The sequence below is a fragment of the Dermacentor silvarum genome, chromosome 1, assembly GCF_013339745.2.
Source record: "Dermacentor silvarum isolate Dsil-2018 chromosome 1, BIME_Dsil_1.4, whole genome shotgun sequence".
Classification (NCBI taxonomy): Eukaryota; Metazoa; Arthropoda; class Arachnida; order Ixodida; family Ixodidae; genus Dermacentor; species Dermacentor silvarum.
Genome location: NC_051154.1, coordinates 56,526,851 through 56,550,324, shown reverse-complemented (window position 1 = coordinate 56,550,324; position 23,474 = coordinate 56,526,851). Strand labels below are relative to the sequence as shown.

Sequence of the window (23,474 nt, the reverse complement as noted above, 5' to 3'; positions counted from 1 at the left end):
GATGCTGGAAAACGAGCACATTCTTCATCTAAGCACACCACCGGCAACGCTCTCGCTGTGATTAAACTTATTCATGTCACCGTCCACGACGCAGAAAACACATTCTGCCGGAAATTTCAAGGAAGGCTCAGTTTATCGATCCTGACAAAACGATAAGACCCTTTAAACGCGAAAATGTTGTTGAAGGGTCCTCAGTGTTTACGATCCGCTCGGCTCAGAGCGGTGTCTCTTAACAATTGGGACACAGCCACTCAACAGAAACGCCTGTGCGTTTGCGCGCAACGCTCAAACCGCTAGCGAAAGTCAGGCATTCATTCATGCGTTAATTCGGCAGCTACGCCAACTTTTCCATAATGTGCCACAATGACGTTTGTGCTCTTTTGGCCCATGTTACCGCTTTGATCACTGTCATTTGGTGATGATGATGATGATCCTCTCTACAAATGGCATATACCCACCGTGGGGATTGGCCAAGAATTGAGCGGTTTGGAGAAAATGCATGGATGGATGGATGGATGAAAAGCTTTACTAGGAGTAAAAAAAAAAACATGTTTTAGAAAAAAAAACGAACATGAATTCTGCTTAGTGTTCTAATTATTATTATAATTGACTGTTTTAGGAAGGCAGCCGATTCGAATCAATGATAAAGTTTTGCATTGCAGTGCAAACAGAATGGTGGCTGTACCCCAATGTGGAAGCTCAAAACGAAAGCAAGACGGTGACCTTCATACTGGGGCCAAGCTTGTTTAAAGGGTCCTCAATCACCCTTTTTCTTACTGAGGAGAATCGCTGGCAAGCAAGGACAAAGTGATCACTAGTTTCTGGTTCGCAGCACTGTATACACAAAGGAGATGCCGCCAAACCAGCCCTGTGTGTATAGAAATTTAGCGTCGGGATGCGGCAGCGTAGCCTCGTTAGTGTAATCTCTAATTTGCGTGTTGGGCAGAATTTACAGCTCCAAGGGAATAGTAGATGATATTGATAATATTGTGTTTTCCAGTTCCCGGTGTATATAGTTGTTTGGCCATAACGAAAAAGAAAAAAATCAGTTGCGAGAACAGCGCATGTGCTGTCAGTCCGCAACTTCTTTGTCTTCGCGTTATTGTGCCACTGAAATCAGCTGTGAATCCGCTCCAACTCGGCAGCTGTTGTGACATTTTAAATAATTTAAGCTGGGTAAAATGAATCTGTAGCTCTTACTGCTGCATTGCTAATAGACAAGGAGTTTTCTTGGGACGTTAAACTTAATTGTTTAGTGTGAACTATAGGCTTTCGAATGTCCTTTGGAAGAAGGCGTAAGAAGAAGTAGAAGAAGAAGAACTAAGCCCGAGGAAGACCTGTCTTCTGATCGTCTCCTGCAAGGATACGTTTCCAAGGGCCTATGTGCCAACAGTCTTCGAAAACTACGTCGCCGCCATCGAGGTCGACGGCAAATAGGAGGAGCTGGCATTGTAGGGCACAGCGGAGCAGGAGGATCACGACCGGCTGCGGCAACTGTTGTACCCCCGGACACCGACGTCATCCTCGTGTGCTTCAGTATCGACTCACCCGACTCCCTGGAGAACATCCCAGAGTCGGGGAGACTGGAGGTGCGCCACTTCTGCCCCAGCGTGCCTGTCAGTCGTGCGGGGACCGCAGGCCTCGCCACGCTGTTGGAGCTCACGAAGGCCAAGAACAGGCGGGACGAGGACTACGACCGGCTGCGGCCGCTGTCATTCCCGGCCATGGACGTCATCCTCACGTGCTTCAGTATCGACTCACCCGACTCCCTGGACAACATCCCAGAGTCGGGGAGGCCGGAGCAGCGCCACTTCTGCCCCAGCGTGCCTGTCAATCTTGCGCGGACCGAAGGCCTCGCACACGCTGTCGGAACTCACCAAGGTCAACAACAGGCGGCAGGAGGACTACGACCGGTTGCGGCCGGTTTCGTAGCCGGACACAGACGTCATCCTCATGTGCTTCAGCATCGAAACGCCAGACTCCCTGGAGAACAACCCGCAGTCGGGGAGGCCGGAGGTACGCCAATTCCGCCCCAGCGTGTCCATCATTCTTGCGGGGCCCGAAGGACCCGTACATGCTGTCGGAGCTCGTCAAGCCTAATCAGAAGTGGCAGGAGGGCCACAACCGTTCGCTGCCGGTGTCGTACCCGGACACTGATGTCATCATCGTGCGCTTTAGCATCGACTCGCCCGACTGCCTGGAGAACAACCCGGTGTCGGGGAGGTTTCCAGGTGCGCTTCTTCAGCTCCAAAGTGCCCACCATCTTTGCGGGGAACAAAAAGGACCTACGCAACGACCCGCACACGCTGCCGGAGCGGGCCAAGACGAAGTAGAAGCCCATGGCGCCTGAGAAAGGGCGCAGCATGGCGGAGGAGACCAATGCCTACATGACTACACCTGGAGTGCTCCGGCAAGGCCAAGGACGGCGTGCGCGATGTGTTTGAGACTGCAACGATGGCCGCCCTACAGCTCAACAGGTCGAAGAACACGCAGCGCATTCTCCTCTTAGAAGAAGCCTCTTGACGTCCCCCGGCGTGAAGCCAGATCGGGGCTCGAGCAGCTTCTCTCGCTGCAGTGTCTTCGTCCTTTTGTTGTGCCCGCCCATCCTCGACGTGCTAAAGGCCTTGGGTCCTTAAGGCACACTGAATCAAGTAAATGAATCAAATACGTTCGCAAGAAATACTTTGTGTCCGTGTGCTCTTCTCGTGTCCTAAAATCTAGAGCGAAAGCAACACATACGACAGCACTGACGCCCGTCCTACCGTATGTGTTCCTTTCGCCTTAGTTTTTAGCGCGTTTTTATGAACACTATAAAAGATGCTGGAAAACGAGCACATTCTTCATCTAAGCACACCACCGGCAACGCTCTCGCTGTGATTAAACTTATTCATGTCACCGTCCACGACGCAGAAAACACATTCTGCCGGAAATTTCAAGGAAGGCTCAGTTTATCGATCCTGACAAAACGATAAGACCCTTTAAACGCGAAAATGTTGTTGAAGGGTCCTCAGTGTTTACGATCCGCTCGGCTCAGAGCGGTGTCTCTTAACAATTGGGACACAGCCACTCAACAGAAACGCCTGTGCGTTTGCGCGCAACGCTCAAACCGCTAGCGAAAGTCAGGCATTCATTCATGCGTTAATTCGGCAGCTACGCCAACTTTTCCATAATGTGCCACAATGACGTTTGTGCTCTTTTGGCCCATGTTACCGCTTTGATCACTGTCATTTGGTGATGATGATGATGATCCTCTCTACAAATGGCATATACCCACCGTGGGGATTGGCCAAGAATTGAGCGGTTTGGAGAAAATGCATGGATGGATGGATGGATGAAAAGCTTTACTAGGAGTAAAAAAAAAAACATGTTTTAGAAAAAAAAACGAACATGAATTCTGCTTAGTGTTCTAATTATTATTATAATTGACTGTTTTAGGAAGGCAGCCGATTCGAATCAATGATAAAGTTTTGCATTGCAGTGCAAACAGAATGGTGGCTGTACCCCAATGTGGAAGCTCAAAACGAAAGCAAGACGGTGACCTTCATACTGGGGCCAAGCTTGTTTAAAGGGTCCTCAATCACCCTTTTTCTTACTGAGGAGAATCGCTGGCAAGCAAGGACAAAGTGATCACTAGTTTCTGGTTCGCAGCACTGTATACACAAAGGAGATGCCGCCAAACCAGCCCTGTGTGTATAGAAATTTAGCGTCGGGATGCGGCAGCGTAGCCTCGTTAGTGTAATCTCTAATTTGCGTGTTGGGCAGAATTTACAGCTCCAAGGGAATAGTAGATGATATTGATAATATTGTGTTTTCCAGTTCCCGGTGTATATAGTTGTTTGGCCATAACGAAAAAGAAAAAAATCAGTTGCGAGAACAGCGCATGTGCTGTCAGTCCGCAACTTCTTTGTCTTCGCGTTATTGTGCCACTGAAATCAGCTGTGAATCCGCTCCAACTCGGCAGCTGTTGTGACATTTTAAATAATTTAAGCTGGGTAAAATGAATCTGTAGCTCTTACTGCTGCATTGCTAATAGACAAGGAGTTTTCTTGGGACGTTAAACTTAATTGTTTAGTGTGAACTATAGGCTTTCGAATGTCCTTTGGAAGAAGGCGTAAGAAGAAGTAGAAGAAGAAGAACTAAGCCCGAGGAAGACCTGTCTTCTGATCGTCTCCTGCAAGGATACGTTTCCAAGGGCCTATGTGCCAACAGTCTTCGAAAACTACGTCGCCGCCATCGAGGTCGACGGCAAATAGGAGGAGCTGGCATTGTAGGGCACAGCGGAGCAGGAGGATCACGACCGGCTGCGGCAACTGTTGTACCCCCGGACACCGACGTCATCCTCGTGTGCTTCAGTATCGACTCACCCGACTCCCTGGAGAACATCCCAGAGTCGGGGAGACTGGAGGTGCGCCACTTCTGCCCCAGCGTGCCTGTCAGTCGTGCGGGGACCGCAGGCCTCGCCACGCTGTTGGAGCTCACGAAGGCCAAGAACAGGCGGGACGAGGACTACGACCGGCTGCGGCCGCTGTCATTCCCGGCCATGGACGTCATCCTCACGTGCTTCAGTATCGACTCACCCGACTCCCTGGACAACATCCCAGAGTCGGGGAGGCCGGAGCAGCGCCACTTCTGCCCCAGCGTGCCTGTCAATCTTGCGCGGACCGAAGGCCTCGCACACGCTGTCGGAACTCACCAAGGTCAACAACAGGCGGCAGGAGGACTACGACCGGTTGCGGCCGGTTTCGTAGCCGGACACAGACGTCATCCTCATGTGCTTCAGCATCGAAACGCCAGACTCCCTGGAGAACAACCCGCAGTCGGGGAGGCCGGAGGTACGCCAATTCCGCCCCAGCGTGTCCATCATTCTTGCGGGGCCCGAAGGACCCGTACATGCTGTCGGAGCTCGTCAAGCCTAATCAGAAGTGGCAGGAGGGCCACAACCGTTCGCTGCCGGTGTCGTACCCGGACACTGATGTCATCATCGTGCGCTTTAGCATCGACTCGCCCGACTGCCTGGAGAACAACCCGGTGTCGGGGAGGTTTCCAGGTGCGCTTCTTCAGCTCCAAAGTGCCCACCATCTTTGCGGGGAACAAAAAGGACCTACGCAACGACCCGCACACGCTGCCGGAGCGGGCCAAGACGAAGTAGAAGCCCATGGCGCCTGAGAAAGGGCGCAGCATGGCGGAGGAGACCAATGCCTACATTGACTACACCTGGAGTTCTCCGCCAATGCCAAGGACGGCGTGCGCGATGTGTTCGAGACTGCAACGATGGCCGCCCTATAACTCAAGAGGCCGATGAAGACGCAGCGCATTCTCCTCTTAGAAGAAGCCTCTTGACGTCCCCCGGCGTGAAGCCAGATCGGGGCTCGAGCAGCTTCTCTCGCTGCAGTGTCTTCGTCCTTTTGTTGTGCCCGCCCATCCTCGACGTGCTAAAGGCCTTGGGTCCTTAAGGCACACTGAATCAAGTAAATGAATCAAATACGTTCGCAAGAAATACTTTGTGTCCGTGTGCTCTTCTCGTGTCCTAAAATCTAGAGCGAAAGCAACACATACGACAGCACTGACGCCCGTCCTACCGTATGTGTTCCTTTCGCCTTAGTTTTTAGCGCGTTTTTATGAACACTATAAAAGATGCTGGAAAACGAGCACATTCTTCATCTAAGCACACCACCGGCAACGCTCTCGCTGTGATTAAACTTATTCATGTCACCGTCCACGACGCAGAAAACACATTCTGCCGGAAATTTCAAGGAAGGCTCAGTTTATCGATCCTGACAAAACGATAAGACCCTTTAAACGCGAAAATGTTGTTGAAGGGTCCTCAGTGTTTACGATCCGCTCGGCTCAGAGCGGTGTCTCTTAACAATTGGGACACAGCCACTCAACAGAAACGCCTGTGCGTTTGCGCGCAACGCTCAAACCGCTAGCGAAAGTCAGGCATTCATTCATGCGTTAATTCGGCAGCTACGCCAACTTTTCCATAATGTGCCACAATGACGTTTGTGCTCTTTTGGCCCATGTTACCGCTTTGATCACTGTCATTTGGTGATGATGATGATGATCCTCTCTACAAATGGCATATACCCACCGTGGGGATTGGCCAAGAATTGAGCGGTTTGGAGAAAATGCATGGATGGATGGATGGATGAAAAGCTTTACTAGGAGTAAAAAAAAAAACATGTTTTAGAAAAAAAAAACGAACATGAATTCTGCTTAGTGTTCTAATTATTATTATAATTGACTGTTTTAGGAAGGCAGCCGATTCGAATCAATGATAAAGTTTTGCATTGCAGTGCAAACAGAATGGTGGCTGTACCCCAATGTGGAAGCTCAAAACGAAAGCAAGACGGTGACCTTCATACTGGGGCCAAGCTTGTTTAAAGGGTCCTCAATCACCCTTTTTCTTACTGAGGAGAATCGCTGGCAAGCAAGGACAAAGTGATCACTAGTTTCTGGTTCGCAGCACTGTATACACAAAGGAGATGCCGCCAAACCAGCCCTGTGTGTATAGAAATTTAGCGTCGGGATGCGGCAGCGTAGCCTCGTTAGTGTAATCTCTAATTTGCGTGTTGGGCAGAATTTACAGCTCCAAGGGAATAGTAGATGATATTGATAATATTGTGTTTTCCAGTTCCCGGTGTATATAGTTGTTTGGCCATAACGAAAAAGAAAAAAATCAGTTGCGAGAACAGCGCATGTGCTGTCAGTCCGCAACTTCTTTGTCTTCGCGTTATTGTGCCACTGAAATCAGCTGTGAATCCGCTCCAACTCGGCAGCTGTTGTGACATTTTAAATAATTTAAGCTGGGTAAAATGAATCTGTAGCTCTTACTGCTGCATTGCTAATAGACAAGGAGTTTTCTTGGGACGTTAAACTTAATTGTTTAGTGTGAACTATAGGCTTTCGAATGTCCTTTGGAAGAAGGCGTAAGAAGAAGTAGAAGAAGAAGAACTAAGCCCGAGGAAGACCTGTCTTCTGATCGTCTCCTGCAAGGATACGTTTCCAAGGGCCTATGTGCCAACAGTCTTCGAAAACTACGTCGCCGCCATCGAGGTCGACGGCAAATAGGAGGAGCTGGCATTGTAGGGCACAGCGGAGCAGGAGGATCACGACCGGCTGCGGCAACTGTTGTACCCCCGGACACCGACGTCATCCTCGTGTGCTTCAGTATCGACTCACCCGACTCCCTGGAGAACATCCCAGAGTCGGGGAGACTGGAGGTGCGCCACTTCTGCCCCAGCGTGCCTGTCAGTCGTGCGGGGACCGCAGGCCTCGCCACGCTGTTGGAGCTCACGAAGGCCAAGAACAGGCGGGACGAGGACTACGACCGGCTGCGGCCGCTGTCATTCCCGGCCATGGACGTCATCCTCACGTGCTTCAGTATCGACTCACCCGACTCCCTGGACAACATCCCAGAGTCGGGGAGGCCGGAGCAGCGCCACTTCTGCCCCAGCGTGCCTGTCAATCTTGCGCGGACCGAAGGCCTCGCACACGCTGTCGGAACTCACCAAGGTCAACAACAGGCGGCAGGAGGACTACGACCGGTTGCGGCCGGTTTCGTAGCCGGACACAGACGTCATCCTCATGTGCTTCAGCATCGAAACGCCAGACTCCCTGGAGAACAACCCGCAGTCGGGGAGGCCGGAGGTACGCCAATTCCGCCCCAGCGTGTCCATCATTCTTGCGGGGCCCGAAGGACCCGTACATGCTGTCGGAGCTCGTCAAGCCTAATCAGAAGTGGCAGGAGGGCCACAACCGTTCGCTGCCGGTGTCGTACCCGGACACTGATGTCATCATCGTGCGCTTTAGCATCGACTCGCCCGACTGCCTGGAGAACAACCCGGTGTCGGGGAGGTTTCCAGGTGCGCTTCTTCAGCTCCAAAGTGCCCACCATCTTTGCGGGGAACAAAAAGGACCTACGCAACGACCCGCACACGCTGCCGGAGCGGGCCAAGACGAAGTAGAAGCCCATGGCGCCTGAGAAAGGGCGCAGCATGGCGGAGGAGACCAATGCCTACATGACTACACCTGGAGTGCTCCGGCAAGGCCAAGGACGGCGTGCGCGATGTGTTTATGACTGCAACGATGGCCGCCCTACAGCTCAACAGGTCGAAGAACACGCAGCGCATTCTCCTCTTAGAAGAAGCCTCTTGACGTCCCCCGGCGTGAAGCCAGATCGGGGCTCGAGCAGCTTCTCTCGCTGCAGTGTCTTCGTCCTTTTGTTGTGCCCGCCCATCCTCGACGTGCTAAAGGCCTTGGGTCCTTAAGGCACACTGAATCAAGTAAATGAATCAAATACGTTCGCAAGAAATACTTTGTGTCCGTGTGCTCTTCTGGTGTCCTAAAATCTAGAGCGAAAGCAACACATACGACAGCACTGACGCCCGTCCTACCGTATGTGTTCCTTTCGCCTTAGTTTTTAGCGCGTTTTTATGAACACTATAAAAGATGCTGGAAAACGAGCACATTCTTCATCTAAGCACACCACCGGCAACGCTCTCGCTGTGATTAAACTTATTCATGTCACCGTCCACGACGCAGAAAACACATTCTGCCGGAAATTTCAAGGAAGGCTCAGTTTATCGATCCTGACAAAACGATAAGACCCTTTAAACGCGAAAATGTTGTTGAAGGGTCCTCAGTGTTTACGATCCGCTCGGCTCAGAGCGGTGTCTCTTAACAATTGGGACACAGCCACTCAACAGAAACGCCTGTGCGTTTGCGCGCAACGCTCAAACCAGTAGCGAAAGTCAGGCATTCATTCATGCGTTAATTCGGCAGCTACGCCAACTTTTCCATAATGTGCCACAATGACGTTTGTGCTCTTTTGGCCCATGTTACCGCTTTGATCACTGTCATTTAGTGATGATGATGACGATCCTCTCTACAAATGGCATATACCCACCGTGGGGATCGGCCAAGAATTGAGCGGTTTGGAGAAAATGCATGGATGGATGGATGAAAAGCTTTATTAGGAGTTAAAAAAAAAACACGTTTTAGAAAAAAAAAACGAACATGAATTCTGCTTAGTGTTCTAATTATTATTATAATTGACTGTTTTAGGAAGGCAGCCGATTCAAATCAATGATAAAGTTTTGCATTGCAGTGCAAACATTCTGGTGGCTGTACCCCAATGTGGAAGCTCAAAACGAAAGCAAGACGGTGACCTTCATACTGGGGCCAAGCTTGTTTAAAGGGTCCTCAATCACCCTTTTTCTTACTGAGGAGAATCGCTGGCAAGCAAGGACAAAGTGATCACTAGTTTCTGGTTCGCAGCACTGTATACACAAAGGAGATGCCGCCAAACCAGCCCTGTGTGTATAGAAATTTAGCGTCGGGATGCGGCAGCGTAGCCTCGTTAGTGTAATCTCTAATTTGCGTGTTGGGCAGAATTTACAGCTCCAAGGGAATAGTAGATGATATTGATAATATTGTGTTTTCCAGTTCCCGGTGTATATAGTTGTTTGGCTATAACTAAAAGAAAAAAATCAGTTGCGAGAACAGCGCATGTGCTGTCAGTCCGCAACTTCTTTGTCTTCGCGTTATTGTGCCACTGAAATCAGCTGTGAATCCGCTCCAACTCGGCAGCTGTTGTGACATTTTAAATAATTTAAGCTGGGTAAAATGAATCTGTAGCTCTTACTGCTGCATTGCTAATAGACAAGGAGTTTTCTTGGGACGTTAAACTTAATTGTTTAGTGTGAACTATAGGCTTTCGAATGTCCTTTGGAAGAAGGCGTAAGAAGAAGAAGAAGAACTAAGCCCGAGGAAGACCTGTCTTCTGATCGTCTCCAGCAAGGATACGTTTCCAAGGGCCTATGTGCCAACGGTCTTCGAAAACTACGTCGCCGCCATCGAGGTCGACGGCAAACAGGAGGAGCTGGCATTGTAGGGCAAAGCGGAGCGGGCGGATTACGACCGGATGCGGCAAATGTTGTACCCCCGGACACGGACGTCATCCTCACCTGCTTCAGCATCGACTCGCCCGACTCCCTGGAGAACATCCCAGAGTCGGGGAGGCCGGAGGTGCGCCATTTCTGCCCCCGCGTGTCTACCATCCTTGCGTGGACCGACGGCCTCGCACACGCTGTCAGAACTCACCAAGGCCAAGAACAGGCGGCAGGAGGACCATGACCGGTTGCGGCCAATCGCGTACCCGGAGACGGACGCCATCCCCATGTGCTTCAGCATCGACTAGCTCGAATCCCAGTGCCGGGGAGGTCTCCTGGTGCGCCTCGCGAGCCCCAACGTGCCCACCATCTTTGCGGGGAACAAAAAGGACCTACGCAACGACCCGCACACGCTGCTGGAGCTAGCCAATACGAAGCGGAAGCCCGTGGCGCCTGAGAAAGGGCGCAACCATGACTGAGGAGACCGATGCCTATTTGGCAACACCTGGAGTTCTCCGCCAATGCCAAGGACGGCGTGCGCGATGTGTTCGAGACTGCAAAGATGGCCGCCCTATAACTCAAGAGGCCGATGAAGACGCAGCGCATTCTCCTCTTAGAAGAAGCCTCTTGACGTCCCCCGGCGTGAAGCCAGATCGGGGCTCGAGCACCTTCTCTCGCTGCAGTGTCTTCGTCCTTTTGTTGTGCGCGCCCATCCTCCACGTGCTAAAGGCCTTGGGTCCTTAAGGCACACTGAATCAAGTAAATGAATCAAATACGTTCGCAAGAAATACTTTGTGTCCGTGTGCTCTTCTCGTGTCCTAAAATCTAGAACGAAAGCAACACATACGACAGGACTGGCGCCCGTCCTACCATATGTGTTCCTTTCGCCTTAGTTTTTAGCGCGTTTTTATGAACACTATAAACGATGCTGGAAAACGAGCACATTCTTCATCTAAGCACATCACCGGCAACGCTCGCGCTTTGATTAAACTTATTCATGTCACCGTCCGCAACGCAGAAAACACATTCTGCAGGAAACTTGAAGGCTCAGTTTATCGATCCTGACAAAACGAGAAGTCCCTTTAAACGCGAAAATGTTGTTGAAGAGTCCTCAGTGTTTACGATCCGCTCCGCTCAGAGCGGTGTCTCTTAACAATTGGGACACAGCCACTCAGCAGAAACGCCTGTGCGTTTGCGCGTAACGCTCAAACCGCTAGCGAAAGTCAAGCATTAATTCATGCACTAATTCGGCAGCTATGCTAACTTTTCCATGATGTGCCACAATGACATTTGCGCTCTTTTGGCACATGTTGTTGTTGTTGTTGTTGTTGCCTCAAAACATGGCTCGTACCCACGAGGGGGATTGGCCACACTGGATAAAATAAAACATACACCTAACAACGAACAAAGGGGTAAAGGTGAACAACCAAAATTAAGATTTTGGCAACTCCTTAACACACTTAACTCCTTAAGTATATAATTCAAATACGTCCGCAAGAAATACTTTGTGTCCAAGTGCTCTTCTCGTGTCCTCGTCTTGTGGGCGCTAGACTAGTATTTCAAGAGGGCTGAAACGGTTACCCTGCCCCGGAAAGGCGATAGTCTCACGTTTGGTACCCATTCCAATGCTATTTTTTCAACTGTACCTTCTTTTTTGAGCAAGGCGTGTCTTTTTCCATGGTATATTCGCACTACCTTCAGGAGGATGGTAGCCATCCATTTCACGAGTAGATATAACGCTCGCGTCAATGTCAAGGGTACGTGTTTAAGACCTTAGCATGTTCTTTCATAGGGTTTCGCAGTGCGGAACAGAATCCGAAGGATCAAGAAAAGACGTTGAATGGGACATGAGAGTAGAAACAAGTATATTTCACTGAATGAGTGAAAATAAAAATCTGCCGGAAGTGCCTTAGCGTGCTAGTTGAGATCTTTCCGAAATGTTAGTGGCAATCCTTCAAGAAACAGTTAACGGGAACGACAAAGCATTTCGTAGGACATTTAAGGTTGCTGATCATCTCGAAAGTGGTGCTAGTCTTCTAAGCAGACATGACCTCACTAAACTTCGGCCTAAATTTCGTAATTACAACATGTGCCCTAAGGTGATTATTTAAAAGTTAATTAGCACATTTTAAGTAATTACCGCAATTATCGATGACATTTTTGCGGATAATGTAGCACCGTAGCCTATCTGAAAGAGCGGCAGGGGCCTAAATACGACAGTTTCTTCTAAACGAAAGTGTTCCGCTTAAAAAGAAGCACCTGCGATGTCGGCGAGTTGCTTGCCTCTCACAAATCGTCAAGTTCCGGATTCACAAGGAGGTTCGCATAGGAGAGCGCTTCAAGTGGACGAGCACGCGGCTAATTGATACACCGCGCTTCAATACAGTTTCTAGAGGAACCAGGAATCTTTAAAATTGACAAAATAGGATTACTGCTGCACTTGTCACCTCGGAAAAAGGTATCAGTGGATTAGTGTATTAGTTCCTTCATTTCTTCTGGAATGATACATATACGTATACCGCCTGTCTTTCATATGTTTGCAATGAAATAGCTTCTGAGATTCGTTTCACGAAAAAAAAAAAAAGGCTTTTTTCACATTGCAAGAACCTCCGCGTCCTAAGGTGGCCGTTCGCACTATATACTCGCACGGAGACTCCTCGTGGCGGTCGAGTCACGTGAACTCCCGCCAACCTCGCCAGGGTCCTTTTGGTCCCAATAGAGCGGCAAGCGCGGAATGATCCACCACCACTTTCTCCAGTCTTTTCCCACACATGGGGAATCTTCCGTGTTTCCACGGGGCAGACGCCTTGGCCGCCCGTACCCAAGCCGATAAGTGGGAAAAAACCTTTAACCTAGCGCACTGCCTTCGCGGAAACCTCCAGCGATGTTATCTCCAGTTATTTGGTCTACTCGCAAATTTAGTCGCAACTTTAACAACCACCCCTCCCCCTTTTTTTTTCGTATACACGCTCTTGCCATCCATCGTTTCATCGAGCATGAACCGCATCGCCGTTGTCGTGCAGGCGTGCGGCAACCGCGATGTGCGGAGTGGCGAGGCGTGTCGCCGTTTGGTACACCCGTATACTCTTACAACACTGATATGCATGCGGAGAAGACCGAATGTGCGACGTGTTTAGGTATACGCGAGCAATGTGTATGTAGCGCGACACGCACAAGACACAATTACTTCCGTGTTCGCGAGGCTTGTGTTTGGAATGCGCTACACGCGAGGGATCTTGTTTGTACCTGCCCAGAGACCTTTGTAGGTTGTGAACTTTGCAACTGATTTCATTGTGTTATTCTCCTTCGTCTGACGCTTTTGCAGTGTTTTGTGCACAGTTATGTCACAAACCTGCGCATTATAATTTTAATTTTATGTAGCTTTACTCTACTGTACTGTTCATTCTTCATTTAACTGAAATTTTGTCTCCAAATCCTTGATTTACGTGGTCCTTATTCTCTCCTTCACGATTGCCTTTATCATAATTTCGTTTCAGTTAGTATGACTGCTAACTCGTATGCTATTCTAGTTTCTGCGGCCTTTCCTTTAGTTATTGTTTATTTCGCTTCCCCTCTTAGAAATAGAATTGATTTTATGGTACCTCATGACGCCTAAATCGTCGACTATACAAATTAGAGGCTACGCGCCAAAAATGCGGAACATTATCATCCCGCATTTCGATGGGTGCGAAATGCGAAAACACCCGTGCACTTAGATTTAGGTGCACGTTAAAGAACCCCAGGTGGTCCAAATTTTTCCGGAGTCCTCCACTACGGCGTGCCTCATAATCAGATCGTGGTTTTGGCACGTAAAACCACATAATTATATTTTTTAAACATTCATCATCATCATCAAGTGAAGCCACAGTTGCTCCCTTATATGGGTAACTTTCTACAGCCTATTATGGTATGTTGATTCGAGTACAAACTGCATTGCCTCATAGCCTTGTCCGTATACTTCCTTTTGGTGACGGGAAGCAAATGGGCTGTTTCGAGATAAATGTCGTTAACAAATAGGTGTTTCCTTTGGTCTATCTGTGGCCCACATGCTTCCAAACTGGTTCTTTGTAGAAAGCATATATACCATAGCGGCCCAAACGTGTACAGCCATAACCCTTCAGGTGATCTATAAACATTATTCACGGTTTTATAGCAAAACGTCTATAAACTTTCCATTGGTTGCTTAAATGATTTTTCATAGGGCGCTCATCTCAAGCTAGTCCACGTACAAGAAAACCACCTTAAAGGGCCCCTCACAAGGTCCGGCCATTTAGAACTGACAAGCGCAGTGCATACAATGCGCGCTAGTGAACGTACCTGCAAAGTATTATACCGCTACGCGCCGCGCGAAGAGCTGAACATTCAAACCAAACGCTCTGCGACCTTCTCCTCGCGGGCGCTGCACTCCCAGCGGAGAGTCGACGTCAGTCGCGCAAGTGCGTCTATGTAGTTCGCCATACTGTGAAGTCACTCACACGACTTAGGGAAATTATTCAAGCCAACAGCAGTTATTTGTTTGACCTGTTGATTGAATACACGAAGTAACGTTTAGAAAAATAATAAAACCTAGAAACTGAATATCGGCGTGTCTTTGTTTTACTTGTACCGCATATAGCAAGAGATGCATTTCCGTTTCGTCTGCTTGTTCCTATGTCCTGCAGTCGCGCGCTCAGAGAGCGAAACTATGTCATTTTCTACCGTGTCCCCAGCGCGCGCTCATGCTCTGAGATCCTCTTGCGTCTGCCTCAAGTGTTCGTGTAGCACTGACGTGTACCGCCAGTGAAGTGTTCTCGTGAGCAGCGCGAAAATGGTGCGCTGCGCGAAACGAGACAAACGCAACATCTCGCGCGCGATACCTTCAGCGGAAGTGCGCCACGCAGCAAAAAAGCGAGAGAGAAAAAAAAAATCACCGACTATTACGATACTCCCTAACGCGAAATTTGAGCGCAGCTCTATACGTGTTTTCATTTCGAGATATATTGGCTCGCGCGGACAATCTGTCTCCTGCGGCACGTTGCAAACGGAGGGCAGTGTAGCGCGATTGACTCGCTAATCGGGAGATCGCGAGAGGCAGCGCGTGGGTGACGCGTGGGCGCGGTTCAGAGCAGCCACAGCAGACAGACCTCCGCTCATGCAACGCTTTGTTCTGACGCGCGCGCCACATGCCTTATGGATGGCGTCATTGGTGAACAGACGACGCGCGATACTCTGGCGCTATCTCGGAGCGATCGTCGCCGCAGAAAGCCCCATACACACTAGCGATAAAACGCGCGCGACGTGCCGCCGGTGTTAAAACGCAGCTGCGACAGAGCGGCCACACCATCTGGCGGCAAGCCGATGCGGCAGTAACGGACAGGATGGAAATCTCGCCTCCTCTCTTAGGTGCGAGATATCGCGTGCGTTTTCCTTCGTCTGCTGACAGGTTGGCGCTGTGTTTACGTTCTTCGTCCTTCGTTCTTAACGCGAGTCATGTCTTATGAACATCACGACGTCGTTGCCACTGATCATAATCATATTGATGTGCTCTATTGTTGCGGCGTCGCCACGTTCAAAAGTCATAGAGAATGAAGGACTGGGTGTCGCCTCCGCGTCCTTGTATTAAGGGTCCGTCTTGTACGGAATTGGATATGGCGCACGGTCACCAAAAATATTTCCATCAGGACGCGTTTCGGTTCAGACTTATCATTGTAAAAAAGCAATTGCAAACCATGACAGTTGGAACAAGCGCGAGCGAGACCAAACCAAGCAAACCAAACAAGCTCGAGCAAGAGCTGACGCGAGGTGACGATAGTACGAAACGAGCGGTCCAGCTGAGACCAAATACGAGTACGCATCGAGCGGTCGGGCGGGTCCGCATAATACCACTTCACCGCACGCACGTCACTGAAAGGGCCTCTCTCAATAGTCTCCGCCGTTCGCGGCTCGGTTCTTTCGTACCTCGCTCCGCGTTCGCTCTTTCATTTTTCGCTGTGCTCGTTCGCTCTGTTACGCCGCCGACGCTCGCCGCAGGAACATAAAAGAGCTACGCTCTAAAACTTGGAGGGCGCTCAAACTTCGCCTTTGAAGGGGCCCTGAACCACTTTTTATCAAAGTGCAGACAGGCATTTAAAGTTAAAATAGGCTATTTCAGAAATACTTTGTCGCAAAAAGTACTTCACTGCGTTCAGCAGAAGTGGAGTTATTGTTCAATCAAACACGGCCTCCGCTGTGCTCCAGTTACTTCTTCAATGCCTTGCACTGCGAAGGCTACAGCGGAGTGGGGCGGGGCCACAGCGCTCCGCCTTCGAAATGTCACCGCGGCGAGCAGTTCAAATTTCATTTTGGATGTTAACGTAGACGATACAAGTTCCGATTTTGGTGCCTACAACGTGCTAAACATAAGCCAAACGCGGTTGTCCTCAGCAAGCCGCAGTGCGCTTAGCCAGTGGACTCGTCGCGGCCGCGGTGTAGCCGACCGCCGCGACCAATAGTAGCCGCGTATGGGAATGGGCTTTATTACGAAATAAAGCACCCAGAAACGAGTGAGCATCATGGCTTCCATTGAAACGAGAGCGTTAGAGAGAAAGGTGACTTCGCTCTCCGCTTGCGAGCTACATGCACCGCATGCTACCCGCGGACTATGTTATTTCACCAAGCCCGAGGGGTCGTTCGGGGCCCCTTTAAGAGTGGAAAGCGATAGCGGCAGTGCACGGCTGAGCAGTGGCTCGTACCCCGTAAGGCAGAGGCTACAAGCAGTGACTCATCAATGGTTCATACCCCCGAAAGCAAGGAAAAAGGGGTTTGAGTTTGAGTTTCCGCGTAACACAATTAGGTTTTCTCGTACATTCAAATTACAGTCCAACGCTATCATGTGTGTAGGTTGTGTGTAAGTCGGACTTCCCGAATTTTCTGCATGCATTTTACTTTGAGAAATTCAATTAGTTCAATAACGCCTATGCGCCACGCGGAGAGCCTGCGAGTTGTGGTTCGGGATAATTTTATCTGACGGACAACGCCGCCGGCGGAGAACGCCGACACCGGATTTTCTGCGACACGGGCCCTTAACGCTGTCGCGTTAAAAAAAGAAAGAGGCCCGTGACGAATGCGTCACGCGATCCTCCAGCTCCGGTATGGGAGAACGTAGGGAAGAAATTTCGTTTGCGGAGGCTAGACGGCGCCAAGTGGAAAGAGTGTCGATGTAGGCAGGGACGCTCGCCTCCTCAAATCTTGGGTTCGCGGCACTGCACTATTTCCATCTCGGCAATTAATGAACCAATTTGAAATACTCTTGCGGTACAACGCTCCCTAGAGGGCATGTAACAACTTCCAGCATATAACCAAATTTGATATGTCGCCTGGTGAGGGGCCCTTTGAGAAGCAAGCATGCCAATTAACGGACATGGGAGTCAAGTAGCTATAAAAAAAAATCACTTTCGAGGACACCGCATGTGCTGTCAGTCCAACGCTTCTTTGTCTTCACGTTATCATGCCGCCGAAACAAGCTATGAAACCACGTCAATAAATCTGCAGCTCGCACTGCAGCGTTGTTAATAGACGATAAGTTGCCTTGGGACGTTAAACTTAATTGTTCAGTTTGAACCATACATAGGCTTTCGAATTTCCTTTGGATGAATGATGATGATGATGATGATGATGATGATGATCCTCTGTCATGGCTCGCACCTACTAAGGGGGATAGGACAATAATCGGGCGGCAGTGGGTATGCTAAAGAAAATTCGTATTTGAAAACAAGAAACGCAATGTAAAAGACACAAAAAGGCAGTTGTTGCAATAACTAGATTACCATACGAGCGAGCAGTCAGACTGAAGTGTAAGAAGCAGTAGAAGAAGAAGAAGAAAGCCCAAGAAAGACGTGTCTTCTGATCGTCTCCAGCAAAGACACGTCTCCAGGGGCATGTGTGCCTATACGGTCTTCGAAAACTACGTCGCCGCCAGCAGGAGGATCACGACCGCCTGTGGCAACTGTTGTAACCCCGGTCATGGACGTCATCTTCACGTGCTTCAATATCGACTCACCGGACTCCCTGGACAACATCCCAGAGTCGGGGAGGCCGGAGCAGCGCCACTTCTGCCCCAGCGTGCCTGTCAGTCGTGCGGGGACCGAAGGCCTCGCCACGCTGTTGGAACTCACGAAGGCCAAGAACAGGACGAACGAGGACTACGACCGGCTGCGGCCGCTGTCGTTCCCGGCCATGGGCGTCATCCTCCTGTGCTTCAATGTCGACTCACCCGACTCCCTGGACAACATCCCAGAGTCGGGGAGACCGGAGCTGCGCCACATCTGCCCCAGCGTGCCTGTCATTCTTGCGGGGAACAAAAATGACTTACGCAACGACCCGGTAGACGTTTGCGGAGTGGGCAAAGACGAAGCAGAAGCCCGTGGAACCTGAGGAAATTTGCACCATAGCGGATGAGACCAATGCCTGTATGGCTATACCTGGAGTGATCCGCCAAGACCAAGGATGGTGTGCGCGATGTGTTTTAGACCACCACGATGGTCGCCCTAAAGGTCAAGACATCAAAGAATGCGAAATGCATTCTGCTCTCTAGAAGAAACATCTCTTCCCCCTTGTGAGAAGCCACAGAGGAGCTGCAGGAGCTTCTCTTGATACAGTGTCCTCGTCAAGTTGCTGTGCGAGCCCATCCGCTACTTGCCCTCGGGCCGTTAAGGCGAAATAAATCAAATCAACAAATAAATGAAATACGTTCAAAAGAGATTCTGCGTGCTTTCTTGGTGTCCGAGTCTTGCTTGTGCTACACTAGTATTCCGATAGGGCAGAAACGGCGACTGTCCCGGGAAGGCGGTAGTCAAAGTTTGGTACCCGTTCCAAGACAAATTTTTCAACTGAAGCTTCCTTATTTAAAAGAACCCGTGTGTTCCGCATTGCTAGGTTCGGACTGCTTTCAGTTGAATTGCCGCCATCCGTTTCGCGAATACAGACATAACACTCACGTCAATGACGAGGCCTATGTCTAAGCCCTTAGCATGTTCTTTGGACTTTCATATAGTGGAACTGAATAAAAGGGATCAAGAAAAGACGTTTAATTGGACGGAAGAGTAGAATCGAGTATCTTCCCGGGAATGCGCGGAACTAAAATGTGCTGCAAATGCATCACCCTGCGTGTTAACTAGTCCTGCAATGCGAGCTTGTTCGTATAGCATCTTTGGCGTACTATTTGAGCGCACTAAGGCGTTGACGCATTTTTGGCACATGTTAATCACTGCTTTGATCACTGTCACTTAGTATTGATAATATTAATTTTGCCATTCCCAATGTACTTATTCGTTTCGCTAAAAATAAATAAATACATACATAAAAAGATCAGTTGCGAAAAGAGCGCACGAGCTGTCAGTCCGCAACTTCTTTGTCTTCGTGTTATCATGCTACAGAAATAAACTGTGGATCAACTATAACTAGGCAATCGTTCTGACGTTTTAAAGAATTCCAGTTGGTACAAATAAATCTGCAGCTCGCACTGCAGCGTTGTTAATAGACGAGCAGTAGCCTTGGAACGTTAAACTTAATTATTCAGTTTCAAAAATACATAAAGCTTTCGAATTTTCTTTGGAGGAAGGTTGTAAGAAGCTGTAAGAAGAAGTAGAAGAAGAAGAACAAAGCCCGAGGAAGACGTGTCTTCTGATCCTCTCCAGCAAGGACACGTCTCCAGGGGCCGGTATAGGTGCCTACGGTCTTTGAAAACTACGTCGCCGCCAGCAGGAGGATCACGACGGGCTGCGGCAACTGTTGTAACGCCGGGCACGGACGTCATCCTCGTGTGCTTCAGTATTGACTCACCCGACTCCCTGGAGAACATCCCAGAGTCGGGGAGACTGGAGGTGTGCCACTTCTGCCCCAGCGTGCCTGTCAGTCGTGCGGGGACCGAAGGCCTCGCCACGCTGTCGGAGCTCACGAAGGCCAAGAACAGGCGGCAAGAGGACTACGACCGGTTGCGGCCGCTGTCATTCCCGGCCATGGACGTCATCCTCCGTGTGCTTCAGTATCGACTCACCCGACTCCCTGGAGAACATCCCAGAGTCGGGACGGCCGGAGCAGCGCCACTTGTGCCCCAGCGTGCCTGTCAGTCGTGCGGGGACCGAAGGCCTCGCCACGCTGTCGGAGCTCACGAAGGCCAAGAACAGGCGGAACGAGGACTACGACCGGCTGCGGCCGCTGTCATTCCCGGCCATGGGCGTCATCCTCCTGTGCTTCAATGTCGACTCACCCGACTCCCTGGACAACATCCCAGAGTCGGGGAGACAGGAGGTGCGCCACTTCTGCCCCAGCGTGCCTGTCATTCTTGCGGGGAACAAAAATGACCAACGCAATGACCGGGTCATGCTTCCGGAGTGGGCAAAGACGAAGCAGAAGCCCGTAGAACCTGAGGAAATGTGCACCATAGCGGATGAGACCAATGCCTGTATGGCTATACCTGGAGTGATCCGCCAAGACCAAGGATGGTGTGCGCGATGTGTTTTAGACCACCACGATGGTCGCCCTAAAGGTCAAGGCATCAAAGAATGCGAAATGCATTCTGCTCTCTAGAAGAAACATCTCTTCCCCCTGTGAGAAGTCACATAGGAGCTGCAGGAGCTTCTCTTGATACAGTGTCCTCGTCACGTTGCTGTGCGAGCCCATCCGCTACGTGCCCTCGGGCCGTTAAGGCGAAATAAATGAAATCAACAAATAAATGAAATACGTTCAAAAGAGATTCTGCGTGCTTTCTTGGTGTCCGAGTCTTGCTTGTGCTACACTAGTATTCCAATAGGGCAGAAACGGCGACTGTCCCGGGAAGGCGTAAGTGAAAGTTTGGTACCCGTTCCAAGACAAATTTTTCAACTGAAGCTTCCTTTTTTAAAAGAACCCGTGTGTTCCGCATTGCTAGGTTCGGACTGCTTTCAGTTGAATTGCCGCCATCCGTTTCGCGAATACACAGACATAACACTCACGTCAATGACGAGGCCTATGTCTAAGCCCTTAGCATGTTCTTTGGACTTTCATATAGTGGAACTGAATCAAAGCGATCAAGAAAAGACGTTTAATTGGACGGAAGAGTAGAATCGAGTATCTTCCCGGGAATGCGCGGAACTAAAATGTGCTGCAAATTCATCACCCTGCGTGTTAACTAGTGCTGCAATGCGAGCTTGTTCGTATAGCATCTTTGGCGTACTATTTGAGCGCACTATGGCGTTGACGCATTTTTGGCACATGTTAATCACTGCTTTGATCACTGTCACTTAGTATTGATAATATAATTTTGCCATTCCCGATGTACTTATTCGTTTCGCTAAAAATAAATAAATAAATAAAAAATAATAAATAAATAAATAAATAATAAATAAATAAAAAGATGAGTTCCGAAAAGAGCGCACGAGCTGTCAGTCCGCAACTTCTTTGTCTTCGTGTTATCATGCTACAGAAATAAACTGTGGATCAACTATAACTCGGCAATCGTTCTGACGTTTTAAAGAATTCCAGTTGGTACAAATAAATCTGCAGCTCGCACTGCAGCGTTGTTAATAGACGAGCAGTAGCCTTGGAACGGTAAACTTAATTATTCAGTTTCAAAAATACATAAAGCTTTCGAATTTCCTTTGGATGAAGGTTGCAAGAAGCTGTAAGAAGAAGTAGAAGAAGAAGAACAAAGCCCGAGGAAGACGTGTCTTCTGATCCTCTCCAGCAAGGACACGTCTCCAGGGGCCGGCATAGGTGCCTACGGTCATTGAAAACTACGTCGCCGCCAGCAGGAGGATCACGACGGGCTGCGGCAACTGTTGTAACGCCGGGCACGGACGTCATCCTCGTGTGCTTCAGTATTGACTCACCCGACTCCCTGGAGAACATCCCAGAGTCGGGGAGACTGGAGGTGCGCCACTTCTGCCCCAGCGTGCCTGTCAGTCGTGCGGGGACCGAAGGCCTCGCCACGCTGTCGGAGCTCACCAAGGCCAAGAACAGGCGGCAAGAGGACTACGACCGGTTGCGGCCGCTGTCGTTCCCGGCCATGGACGTCAACCTCGTGTGCTTCAGTATCGACTCACCCGACTCCCTGGAGAACATCCCAGAGTCGGGACGGCCGGAGCAGCGCCACTTGTGCCCCAGCGTGCCTGTCAGTCGTGCGGGGACCGAAGGCCTCGCCACGCTGTCGGAGCTCACGAAGGCCAAGAACAGGCGGAACGAGGACTACGACCGGCTGCGGCCGCTGTCATTCCCGGCCATGGGCGTCATCCTCCTGTGCTTCAATGTCGACTCACCCGACTCCCTGGACAACATCCCAGAGTCGGGGAGACAGGAGGTGCGCCACTTCTGCCCCAGCGTGCCTGTCATTCTTGCGGGGAACAAAAATGACCAACGCAATGACCGGGTCATGCTTCCGGAGTGGGCAAAGACGAAGCAGAAGCCCGTAGAACCTGAGGAAATGTGCACCATAGCGGATGAGACCAATGACTGTATGGCTATACCTGGAGTGATCCGCCAAGACCAAGGATGGTGTGCGCGATGTCTTTTAGACCACCACGATGGTCGCCCTAAAGGTCAAGGCATCAAAGAATGCGAAATGCATTCTGCTCTCGAGAAGAAACATCTCTTCCCCCTGTGAGAAGTCACATAGGAGCTGTAGGAGCTTCTCTTGATACAGTGTCCTCGTCACGTTGCTGTGCGAGCCCATCCGCTACGCGCCCTCGGGCCGTTAAGGCGAAATAAATGAAATCAACAAATAAATGAAATACGTTCAAAAGAGATTCTGCGTGCTTTCTTGGTGTCCGAGTCTTGCTTGTACTACACTAGTATTCCAATAGGGCAGAAACGGCGACTGTCCCAGGAAGGCGTAAGTGAAAGTTTGGTACCCGTTCCAAGACAAATTTTTCAACTGAAGCTTCCTTTTTTAAAAGAACCCGTGTGTTTCGCATTGCTAGGTTCGGACTGCTTTCAGTTGAATTGCCGCCATCCGTTTCGCGAATACACAGATACAACACTCACGTCAATGACGAGGCCTATGTCTAAGCTCTTAGCATGTTCTTTGGACTTTCATATAGTGGAACTGAATCAAAGAGATCAAGAAAAGACGTTTAATTGGACGGAAGAGTAGAATCGAGTATCTTCCCGGGAATGCGCGGAACTAAAATGTGCTGCAAATTCATCACCCTGCGTGTTAACTAGTGCTGTAATGCGAGCTTGTGCGTATAGCATCTTTGGCGTACTATTTGAGCGCACTATGGCGTTGACGCCTTTTTGGCACATGTTAATCACTGCTTTGATCACTGTCACTTAGTATTGATAATATTAATTTTGCCATTCCCAATGTACTTATTCGTTTCGCTAAAAATAAATAAATAAATAAATAAATAAATATATAAATAAAAAGATCAGTTCCGAAAAGAGCGCACGAGCTGTCAGTCCGCAACTTCTTTGTCTTCGTGTTATCATGCTACAGAAATAAACTGTGGATCAACTATAACTCGGCAATCGTTCTGACGTTTTAAAGAATTCCAGTTGGTACAAATAAATCTGCAGTTCGCACTGCAGCGTTGTTAATAGACGAGCAGTAGCCTTCGAACGTTAAACTTAATTATTCAGTGTCAAAAA

The 23,474-nt window shown here is 49.7% G+C and overlaps 1 protein-coding gene and 4 pseudogenes across 4 annotated transcripts in view; 4 read left to right on the top strand and 1 right to left on the bottom strand.

The window, feature by feature from the left end:
- LOC119463692 (LIM domain-binding protein 2) overlaps positions 1-23,474 on the bottom strand; it is a 293,348-nt gene that overhangs the window by 186,583 nt on the left and 83,291 nt on the right. The gene's annotated exons all lie outside the window — the stretch shown is intronic.
- LOC125943198 (ras-like GTP-binding protein Rho1) lies at positions 364-2,673 on the top strand (annotated as a pseudogene).
- LOC119440662 (ras-like GTP-binding protein Rho1) lies at positions 3,180-5,286 on the top strand (annotated as a pseudogene).
- Positions 5,997-8,320, top strand: LOC119440559 (ras-like GTP-binding protein Rho1; annotated as a pseudogene).
- Positions 9,343-10,470, top strand: LOC119440458 (ras-like GTP-binding protein Rho1; annotated as a pseudogene).